General features: G+C 42.0%; 1 long non-coding RNA gene across 1 annotated transcript; it reads left to right on the top strand.

Moving 5' to 3' along the window:
* The first annotated feature begins 3,047 nt into the window (after positions 1-3,047).
* On the top strand, positions 3,048-4,410 carry LOC139192554 (uncharacterized). Its single transcript, XR_011576756.1, has 5 exons — positions 3,048-3,344; positions 3,452-3,525; positions 3,609-3,706; positions 3,790-3,887; positions 4,063-4,410. It is a non-coding gene; the product is annotated as an uncharacterized lncRNA (long non-coding RNA).
* Positions 4,411-9,511: the final 5,101 nt, after the last annotated feature.

A 9,511-nucleotide genomic window follows, 5' to 3' on the forward strand; every position in this document is an offset into this window, starting at 1 on the left:
TCCGGGAATGGTGTATTTAGCTGATGTTGACGCACAAGGTAATGTATCAATTTCACTTGAAGCTTAGTTGTAGTTTCGGGCTTAGTCAAGTGTGATACAAACCCTATAGTAGGAGTCCCCCAAGTCGCCGAGCTAGGAGATCTGCCGAAAGAGGTGACAGACAAGGTAAGCAGTCAAACTTCCAAGTAAGCAACCCAGGATCAGAGGTTTGACTTCGGCTTCCGGTTGATTGTTCTCCTTCTCCTTGTCTCTCATTCAACTGCCAGGATAAGGAGAAGCAAATGGATAAGAGATGATATGAGATACTTTTGCTTTTGAAGAAGTAACTTTCCACAGGCTTATTCTTGAACTGTGCTGGAGGGTTTTCTGGTGCCCTTCAGAGTATAAGGCCGACTCAAAAATTTGAGGGTCAAAACAAGTCCATCAAATCTAGAGTACGTTCGACCTTGATGATATGGGATACTTTTGCTGTTGACGGAATAATGAATGTGGTATGGAAAGGTGTCGTGCTGTAGTGATCTGTTTCAGCTCACCGTTGAACCTTCTGCTTCAATCTTTTGCATGGCAGAAGTGGTGTGCAACCTTTGCATTTAAATGGTCATTCAGAACATTCCTTCATAGTGACTCATCCACGCTTGGCAGCTTCAGTGTAAAGAGCCAATATCTGATCAACTGTCATGAGGTATTTGCCGGTGGAATTCGTGACCTTGACAGCAGTTGAGGATGAGTACTCGAGAGCAATGCTAAGTAAGCAACCAGGCAAAGGCTCCAGGCAGTCAGTTCCAAATTGGAGGTTTGATTTCAGGTTCCGACTGACTGCTCTCTTTCTCCTTGTCCTGCAGGTGTGGACAAGGACAAAGACAAAGATAGGGAGAAAGCATGATATGGGATACTCTTGCTTTCGACCCTGATGATATGAGATACTCTTGTTCTTGGTGTGGCTTATTTGCTGAGGTATTATCGGGGGGAAATAAAGCTGAGTATTTCGAGAGGTTATGTTGAGGGTGCCTTTTCGAATGCGAGAAAGGGTTAAGCATTTTTGCAGGTTTGCCTGTCCGTTGAGGAGGGAGGTCAATGTATATAGGGATTTCCCAATAACAAGTAGTAATGATATTCCTTTACCCTTCTTGGTCACAGCAATGTAGTGGGAGCTGCCAGCTTCACGTGTTTTAATTTTGTCAGAGCACTTTGAAAAAGTGGTATGTGGTATCTGGAAAGCTGATGTTACGTGTGAAGATTACAGACAAGCTTTATCTAAGGAAATCTGGCTCTCGAAGTTCTGAGAGTTGTGCCTCTTCGGTTTTCGAACAAGCAATCCCGTCGAGGATCTGACTCTCGAGATTCGGAAAGCGGTGCTACTCCGGTTTTTGAGAAAGTAATTATGTTGGGAGTCTTTTCTCGAATGTGAGTAAAGGTTGGACGTTCTTGCCAACCTGTCTTGCCGCAAAACACGGAGGTCGACACACATAGGGACTTTCCAGTTGTCAAGCAGTGGTGCTGTTCCTTTACCCTTATGGGTAATAGTAGGGTAGCTGGAACTTCGAAATTCTCGTGCCTAAACTTTGTCAGAGATCTTTGATAAAGTTATATGTGGTACCCGAGGAGTTGATGGTGCATATGGAGAGCGGTGATTGAACAGTAAGATTCACGTGCTTTCTACTTTACCAGAAATCTTCGACAGATTGCCCGTAATTTCCGCAAAGCTGAGTGTGCATGTGACAGGTGCTGACGAGGCTGAAAAAGCAGGTGCTTCTTCGATTTCTGAGATCGGCCCTCGTGGTCTCTGAGCAGCCCAGCTTTTGAGAAAGCAAACGCCTCTTCGATTTCTGAAGCTCCGTCGAGTGCAGATTTTTATAGAGGCTGGCATTAAGTTCCACAGCACACTTGAATCTCTACCAGTAGAAGCTCATTTCTTGCACTTCTAAGATCTTGATTTGTCTGCCCTCTTCCCTCTTCAACACATTTGAAAATGTCTGGACCCTCCGACCGTCGTTTTGACCTGAACCTTGGAGAAGAGACAGCCACGCCTTCTCCAGACAACATATGGCGCCCATCCTTCATATCCCCTACTGGTCCTCTTACCGTTGGGGATTCTGTGATGAAGAATGATATGACCGCTGCAGTGGTGGCCAGGAACCTTCTCACTCCCAAAGATAACAAACTACTTTCCAAACGGTCTGATGAGTTGGCTGTTAAGGACTCTCTGGCTCTTAGTGTTCAGTGTGCAGGTTCTGTGTCTAATATGGCCCAACACCTATTTGCTAGAACCCGCCAAGTTGAATCATTGGCTGCTGAAGTGATGAGTCTCAAACAGGAGATTAGAGGGCTCAAGCATGAGAATAAGCAGTTGCACCGGCTCGCCCATGACTATGCTACAAACATGAAGAGGAAGCTTGACCAGATGAAGGAATCTGATGGTAAGGTTTTACTTGATCATCAGCGGTTTGTGGGTTTGTTCCAAAGGCATTTATTGCCTTCGTCCTCTAGGGCTGTACCTGGTAATGAAGCTTCAAATGATGAACCTCCAATGCCTCCTCCTTCTGGGGTTTTGTCAAGTACTGAGGCTCCGGATAACCACCCTCCGGTGCTTTCTCTTTCTGGGGCTCTACCGACTGCTGAGACTTCCCCTAAGCAACCTTTGTGAAGGCTCCCTTTTGTTTGTTTATTTTGACTCATGTATATGTACATATTTGTGGCTTATCGAAAATATTAATAAATAAGCTTTGCTTCATTTTAATATATTGTGTTAAATACACCAAAGCCTTCTTCATAAAGTTCTTTGAATTTTTGCTTTTGTTGAAACCTGTATTGTTGAAGCTTTGTGAGTGAAGCATGTAGTTTGAGGTAGTGTTCCCTTAATTTCCCGAGTGAGGAAAACTTCTCGGTTGGAGACTTGAAAAATCCAAGTCACTGAGTGGTTGTGAGACTGCCGAGTATTAAGGTGCAGTAGCATATGGTGGGAGTCCCCCAAGTCTTCAGGCGAAGAGAGTTGCCGAATGAGGTGTCTCGCTTGTTACTAATTTGTCAAAGTAACGAATCCTTGTTTCGATGTCACACATTCGCATATGCCTTGTCTAAAAATATTTCCAACTTTTGTGTGTTTGATGCTGCATGCTATTGACTAGACAAGATCAAGTGCAATTAGTAGCTTTTCTCTCTTTTTCATCTTTTCTTTGGTGGAATTGCTTTTCGTTTCCACTAATCAGCCTGAGTGGATGCAAGATAACACCATTCTCTATAGCTCAGATCGCAAAGTCGTCTTCATGAAAGTTGTTCCTTATCTTGTGAACTACAACATCTCCAAATTTGAGATCCATCGGAGTAGTACAACTCCAGAAATTCAGGTATGATGAGTAACTGTTCATCAATTTTCTGTTAACCCGTCAGACTTGTTGTGAGCTTCTAAACTCCATTTTTTCTTGTTTATCTCAACATACTTTCTTCATCGAAGTTGTTCCTTAACTTGTGAACTACAACATATCCAAATTTGAGGTCCCTCAGAGCAGTATAACTCCAGAAATCCAGGTATGATGAGTGACTGTTTATCATTTGTCTGTCAACCCGTCAGATTTGTTGTGAGCTTTGAAACTCTATTTTCTCTTGCTCAGATCAGCATGCTTTCTTCATTGAAGTTGTTCCTCAGCTTGTGAACTACAACATATCCAAATTTGAGATCCCTCGGAGCTGTATAACTCAAGAAATTTAGGTATGATGAATGACTGTTTATCATTTGTCTGTCAACCCGTCAGATTTGTTGTGAGCTTTGAAACTCTATTTTCTCTTGCTCAGATCAGCATGCTTTCTTCATTGAAGTTGTTCCTCAGCTTGTGAACTACAACATATCCAAATTTGAGATCCCTCGGAGCTGTATAACTCAAGAAATTTAGGTATGATGAATGACTGGTTATTATTTTTCTGTCAACCCGTCAGATTTGTTGTGAGCTTCGAAACTCCATTTTCTATTGTTCAGATCATCATGCTTTCTTCATTGAAGTTGTGCCTCATCGTCTCTTTCATAACATATCAAAAATTCAGAATGAACTAATGGTTAAATATTTCCAGATCTTCGAAACATCATAGCAGCTTCGAAATCTGCAAGAATCCGACTGTCATGTTTGGAGCTTCAACACTTTAATTTCCGTCGCTCAAACAGAAATGGTTCCTTCTTGAAAGTTGTTCATATGCTCAAAAACTATAGGGTGTCCAAAATTCAGCTCCATTAGAGAAGAGCAGAGGTTGCAGAAATTTGATAGATGAAAGGAGGCGGAAGAGGGAGAGAGAGAAAAAGTCTCTTGGGTTGGATTTCTATTTTGGGGCAGATTCCAAGTTTTGTAGCACCTTCATTATTGATGAATTGCTTGTACTTTTGTCCATTATGAAACTTGGGACTTTGGCTTCTTGTTGGATCTATTATAATATGTTTGGGAACATATATAAGTGAATAAATAAGAAGGAAAATTTTGGGCCCTTGTGGGTGTAAAACAAAAAATGTTTATGTTTACCCAAGTGTTTTTGTACAAGTTCAAGGGCATCTTGGGTTTTGTGAACAAAATTTGTTTATTTGGAGCAAGGTTTTGTGTTGAAGCTTTGTAGGTGAAGCTTTGGAGGTGAAGCTTTGATGGTGAAGCTTTGTAGATGAAGCTTTCTGGGTGAAGCTATGTAGGTGAAGCTTTCTAGGTGAAGCTTTTTTAGGTGAAGCTTTGTAGGTGAAGCTTTTTTAAGTGAAGCTTTTCGGGTGAAGTTTTTTGGGTGAAGCTTTGTGGGTGAAGCTTTTTAGGTGAAGCTTTGTGGGTGAAGCTTTTTTAGGTGAAGCTTTTTTAGGTGAAGCTGTTTGGGTGAAGCTTTTTGGAGGTGAAGTTTTTTTTTTTTGGGTGAAGCTTTTTTAGGTGAAGCTTTTTGGGTGAAGCTTTGATGGTGAAGCTTTGTAGATAAAGCTTTGTAGATAAAGCTTTCGAGGTGAAGCTTTGATGGTGAAGCTTTGTAGGTGAAAGTATGTAGAGGGAGCTTTCTAGGTGAAGCTTTTTTAGGTGAAGCTGTGTAGGTGAAGCTTTTTTTAAGTGAAGCTTTTCGGGTGAAGTTTTTTGGGTGAAGCTTTGTGGGTGAAGCTTTTTAGGTGAAGCTTTGTGGGTGAAGCTTTTTTAGGTGAAGCTGTTTGGGTGAAGCTTTTTGGAGGTGAAGTTTTTTTTGGGTGAAGCTTTTTTAGGTGAAGCTTTTTGGGTGAAGCTTTGATGGTGAAGCTTTGTAGATGAAGCTTTGTAGATGAAGCTTTGTAGATGAAGCTTTCGAGGTGAAGCTTTGATGGTGAAGCTTTGTAGGTGAAAGTATGTAGATGGAGCTTTCTAGGTGAAGCTTTTTTAGGTGAAGTTGTGTAGGTGAAGCTTTTTTAAGTGAAGTTTTTTGGGTGAAGCTTTGTGGGTGAAGCTTTTTAGGTGAAGCTTTGTGGGTGAAGCTTTTTTAGGTGAAGCTGTTTGGGTGAAGCTTTTTGGAGGTGAAGTTTTTTTTTTTTTTTTTTTTTTTTTTTTTGGGTGAAGCTTTTTTAGGTGAAGCTTTTTGGGTGAAACTTTTTGGATGAAGCTTTTTGGGTGAAGTTTTGGAGGTGAAGCTTTTTGGGTGAAGCTTTGTGGGTGAAGCTTTTTAGGTGAAGCTTTGTGGGTGAAGCTTTTTTAGGTGAAGCTGTTTGGGTGAAGCTTTTTGGAGGTGAAGTTTTTTTTTGGGTGAAGCTTTTTTAGGTGAAGCTTTTTGGGTGAAACTTTTTGGATGAAGCTTTTTGGGTGAAGTTTTGGAGGTGAAGCTTTTCGGATGAAGCTGTTTTTTTTTTTTTTTTTTTTTTTTTTTGGCGCTTGACACGGTCTTCATTTGCTTGTTTTGTAGTGACTGTGGAAGACGGATTGCTTTCTGATTGAGAAGGGTTCCGGCATCGCTTTGCACCATCTTCATGTGGGTAATATAGGAACTTCCTTATGTTTTGATCATGCATGTAGTGATAGAATTTGTTTCTTCTTATTGTAGATGTCAGAGCTTGGAAGTTCTAGTGATGAGGGCTCTTCTAGCTTTAGCTCTAAGTCTGAGTCTGCAATGTCGGAGTCTTCAGGGTCTTTGTTAGAGTCCTGTACTAGAGAAACATTGGATGATCTTCCCAACCGTCAAACTTTAGCTATTGCTAGTTCTTCCTCCATGGCGTTGGGTGAGGGGGTTTCTCCTGATATGTCTTTGCCTCGGCGGAGGCATGGTTATAAGCCTGCGCCATCACCTCAGAGTAAGTCTTCCAAGTATTGGCATTGATCATGTATTTAAAGAAACAATCACGTAGGCCTGCCGTGAAGGCTTTGAGGGCAGTCTTGTCGTCTGCCTCGGCACACCGGGAGTATTCATGGCTGAAGCGGCCAGCATACATACGTAATGACTCGTCTGGCCTCTGGCGGATAGTGTACAGGTCATCTGCAGAGTGCAAGCGATCGGTTTGGAAAATGTGTTGGGAAACAAATAGTTTCCTCAATTCCTCAAATGAGTCTACCGTCTCAGGTGTAAGACGACAATACCAATTTAGAGCTCCGCCAGAGAGGGTGGAGGGGAAGAGAAGACATCGCTCTTCGTCGGTGTGCATCCGGTATGCCATGGTGGACTCAAAGAGGTTAAGGTGCTCAATCGGGTCCTCTTTTCCAGTATAAAGTTGCAAGCCAAGCTTTTGCTTTGTCTTTGCTTGAAGGGGGGTGTTGAGGATCCTCCTTGTAAGAGGGCCAGGCCTGGGTTGGTTCCAGTCAGGTATTTCAGCCTGACGTTCAGCCTTCAACTTGTTTACTTCCTCAAGAAGTTGTAGGACAAGGGGGTCTTGAGCGGAGTTATGTGTCACTGAAGCTTTCTTTCGTAAATCTCCATCTCCTCTTGGAATTAGGAAGGTTTGATCAAGGGCATGTGATTTTTCCCTGGACTCGCTGTACTGGCTTCCAGGGTATGTCTGTCGGAACACCTCTGAGTCCCCTGTACCCTCATGTCTCTCTAGGACTTGTTGCACCTTCCCCAAGTTGGTGGCCGGCTCGGGCCGTGGCAGGGGACCGAGTCTCTCAGAAATCCTTGGGTCATTGATCTTTGAGCTTATATGGATGGAATTCTCTCGACGTTGCTTCAGGAAATCCCGACAATCGCGAAAGACGGCTTTCGATCCTTCTGCCCCTTCAGCAAAGAGGTGTCTCCCTCCGCTTCTCATGGTTCGGGTCGAAGCAACTGGGTTAAGAGAAGCCTCATGTTGATTATCAAATCGAGGGGTAATTTGTTCCCTATCAGGGATATCTATGTCGAATGCATGTGACCCTCCATGTTGGAGGGCACCCAGTTGATGGTTGACTTCCACGGGGGCAACAAGCTCGCGTGTCTGAGCTTGCCTAGCTTCGTGAAGTGTCTCGAAGAGCTTCTCATATTGCTCCTGGAGGACCTCATTCCTCATTGCTATCTTGTTGTTCTGAGCTTCCAACTCATCGATTTTAGCTTGAAGAAGAACTTGTTTTCCTTCCTTCTTTCGTTGTTTCGCACTATGTGCAGGGGGGTGTCATTCTGTGTGTTGTGGCTTCCTTCGCTTCCCATGTTGGAGAGGGATGCATGATCAAAAGAAAGTGTACGAATGATAGAAACCAGCTTGACACAGCTGAAGAGAGTAGGAAAAAGTGTCGTTTCCCACAGACGGCGCCAAATGTTGATGCACAAAATCAGCGAAGATTTTGGTACAACAGAAAGTGTCAGGTTTTGTGACCTTCGCTTGGTTGCTTCGGTCACTAGTGAGGATAAGTACGTAAATGAATAGAGACAGAGAAGCAAACACAGGATGTACGTGGTTCACCCAGATTGGCTACGTCCACGGAGTAGAGGAGTTCTTATTAGTAGTGAAGGGCTTACACAAGTACAAGGGATCAAGCTCTCAATTTAGTGAGTTCTTGTGAATGATTTAACACAAATGGCATTAGCCAATATTGTGGGGGAATGACCCCTATTTATAGAAAAACTTGTAGCTTTGTCACATTGACATGTGTCATGTTATGATTGGTTCTTGATGTCGACACGTGCTGCGCTCTGATTGGCTTCTAATCTTGACACGTGTCGAGTAGTGATTGGCCTCCTGGTCGGAGGGGAACTCTTCTGGGTCCTTGACAGTATAGCGTTGGCCGGTGCTCGGTAGTTTCGGGATTGGTCAAGTATGGTACAAACAGTACTTATACACAACGATATGGATTGGAGTAAATCACACAATAGCTCAGTTTGATAAATTAGTATCAGATTTGTAATTTACGAGAATTAAAAACTTTAGATTTCTCACTTATACAAGAGAAATGGAAGGCCATAAACTATAGCACTAATGACAATATACATTGCCTTCCAAGTATATCATATCCACATGTTAAATTTTCTCAAACTTTTCAACGCAAATTTATTTGTTAAATTCCGTAATATATGTTATGCATTTTTTTAGTAGAGCGATAGCATTAGTTGGTTAAATAGTTATTTATTATAGGTGAGGAAATCGATGGAGATCAATCCGTACCAAAATGTATAAACATGATTATTTTTTACCACTGCATATGTTCTGCATGTATGCATTCTAGATTTTTCACTTTCTGCGGGGGGCTGAAGATGAAGATAGGTCATTAAACTCTTGGCAATGAGGGAGTGGAGGACCACATGAATGATACAAACCCTAATTTCTGCACCCTGCGGTATTATTTGCACCCTTTTTTTCTGCAATTGAACCAACTCTGCACGTGATTATCAAATTAAGAACTACAACAATGTTCAACTCTGGGGCCAGATAGGCCCAAATTTCTTTATTAGGCTCATAAATTTCTTTATGCGCCATCACCAAGTTAAGAACTACAACAATGTCCCAGATGGACCCAAATTTCTTTATGAGGCTCAAAACTTTCTTTTTGATGGTCGTGCACGCCATCACCAAATTAAGAACTACTACAATGTCAACAACACGCTGGGTCTAACTCTCTCTCGCTCTGGACTCTTCTACATTTATAACTAGAGAAAATTAATGGAAATTGTTTGAAAACTTTGAGTTTTAATGAAAATGATAAAATAAAATGTAAAATGAATAGTACCATGATTGACTTTTTAGTGTAAAAATATGATTTTTTGTTAAAATGAACAGCACCGAGAACTTTTCGGTAAAATTCCGTTATTACTATCCATTTGCTCTGTGGCATATACACACACACACACACACATCTTAATCTCTCATTCATTCTTCTTGCACATCACCTGCGACTTGCCTAATTAACGAACCCCTTCCAGTTTGTAATGAATGGTAGTCCAAGTCCCACGTAATTAATTTCTTCAACCGATCACGGCCGGCCTGCAGGTAATTTACACTTCCAACCTCAACAAGCGCGGCGCACACATATATACGTGTGTGTTATCAGTTTTGTATTGATCGCATCATCAAATTGCATGCTTTGTAACGTTTATTTTGTGATATAGATTTATGCATGTGTCAGTTGTATAATTAGATAGAGATAGA

The sequence above is a fragment of the Malus domestica genome, chromosome 15 (genome assembly GCF_042453785.1).
Source record: "Malus domestica chromosome 15, GDT2T_hap1".
Taxonomy (NCBI): Eukaryota; Viridiplantae; Streptophyta; class Magnoliopsida; order Rosales; family Rosaceae; genus Malus; species Malus domestica.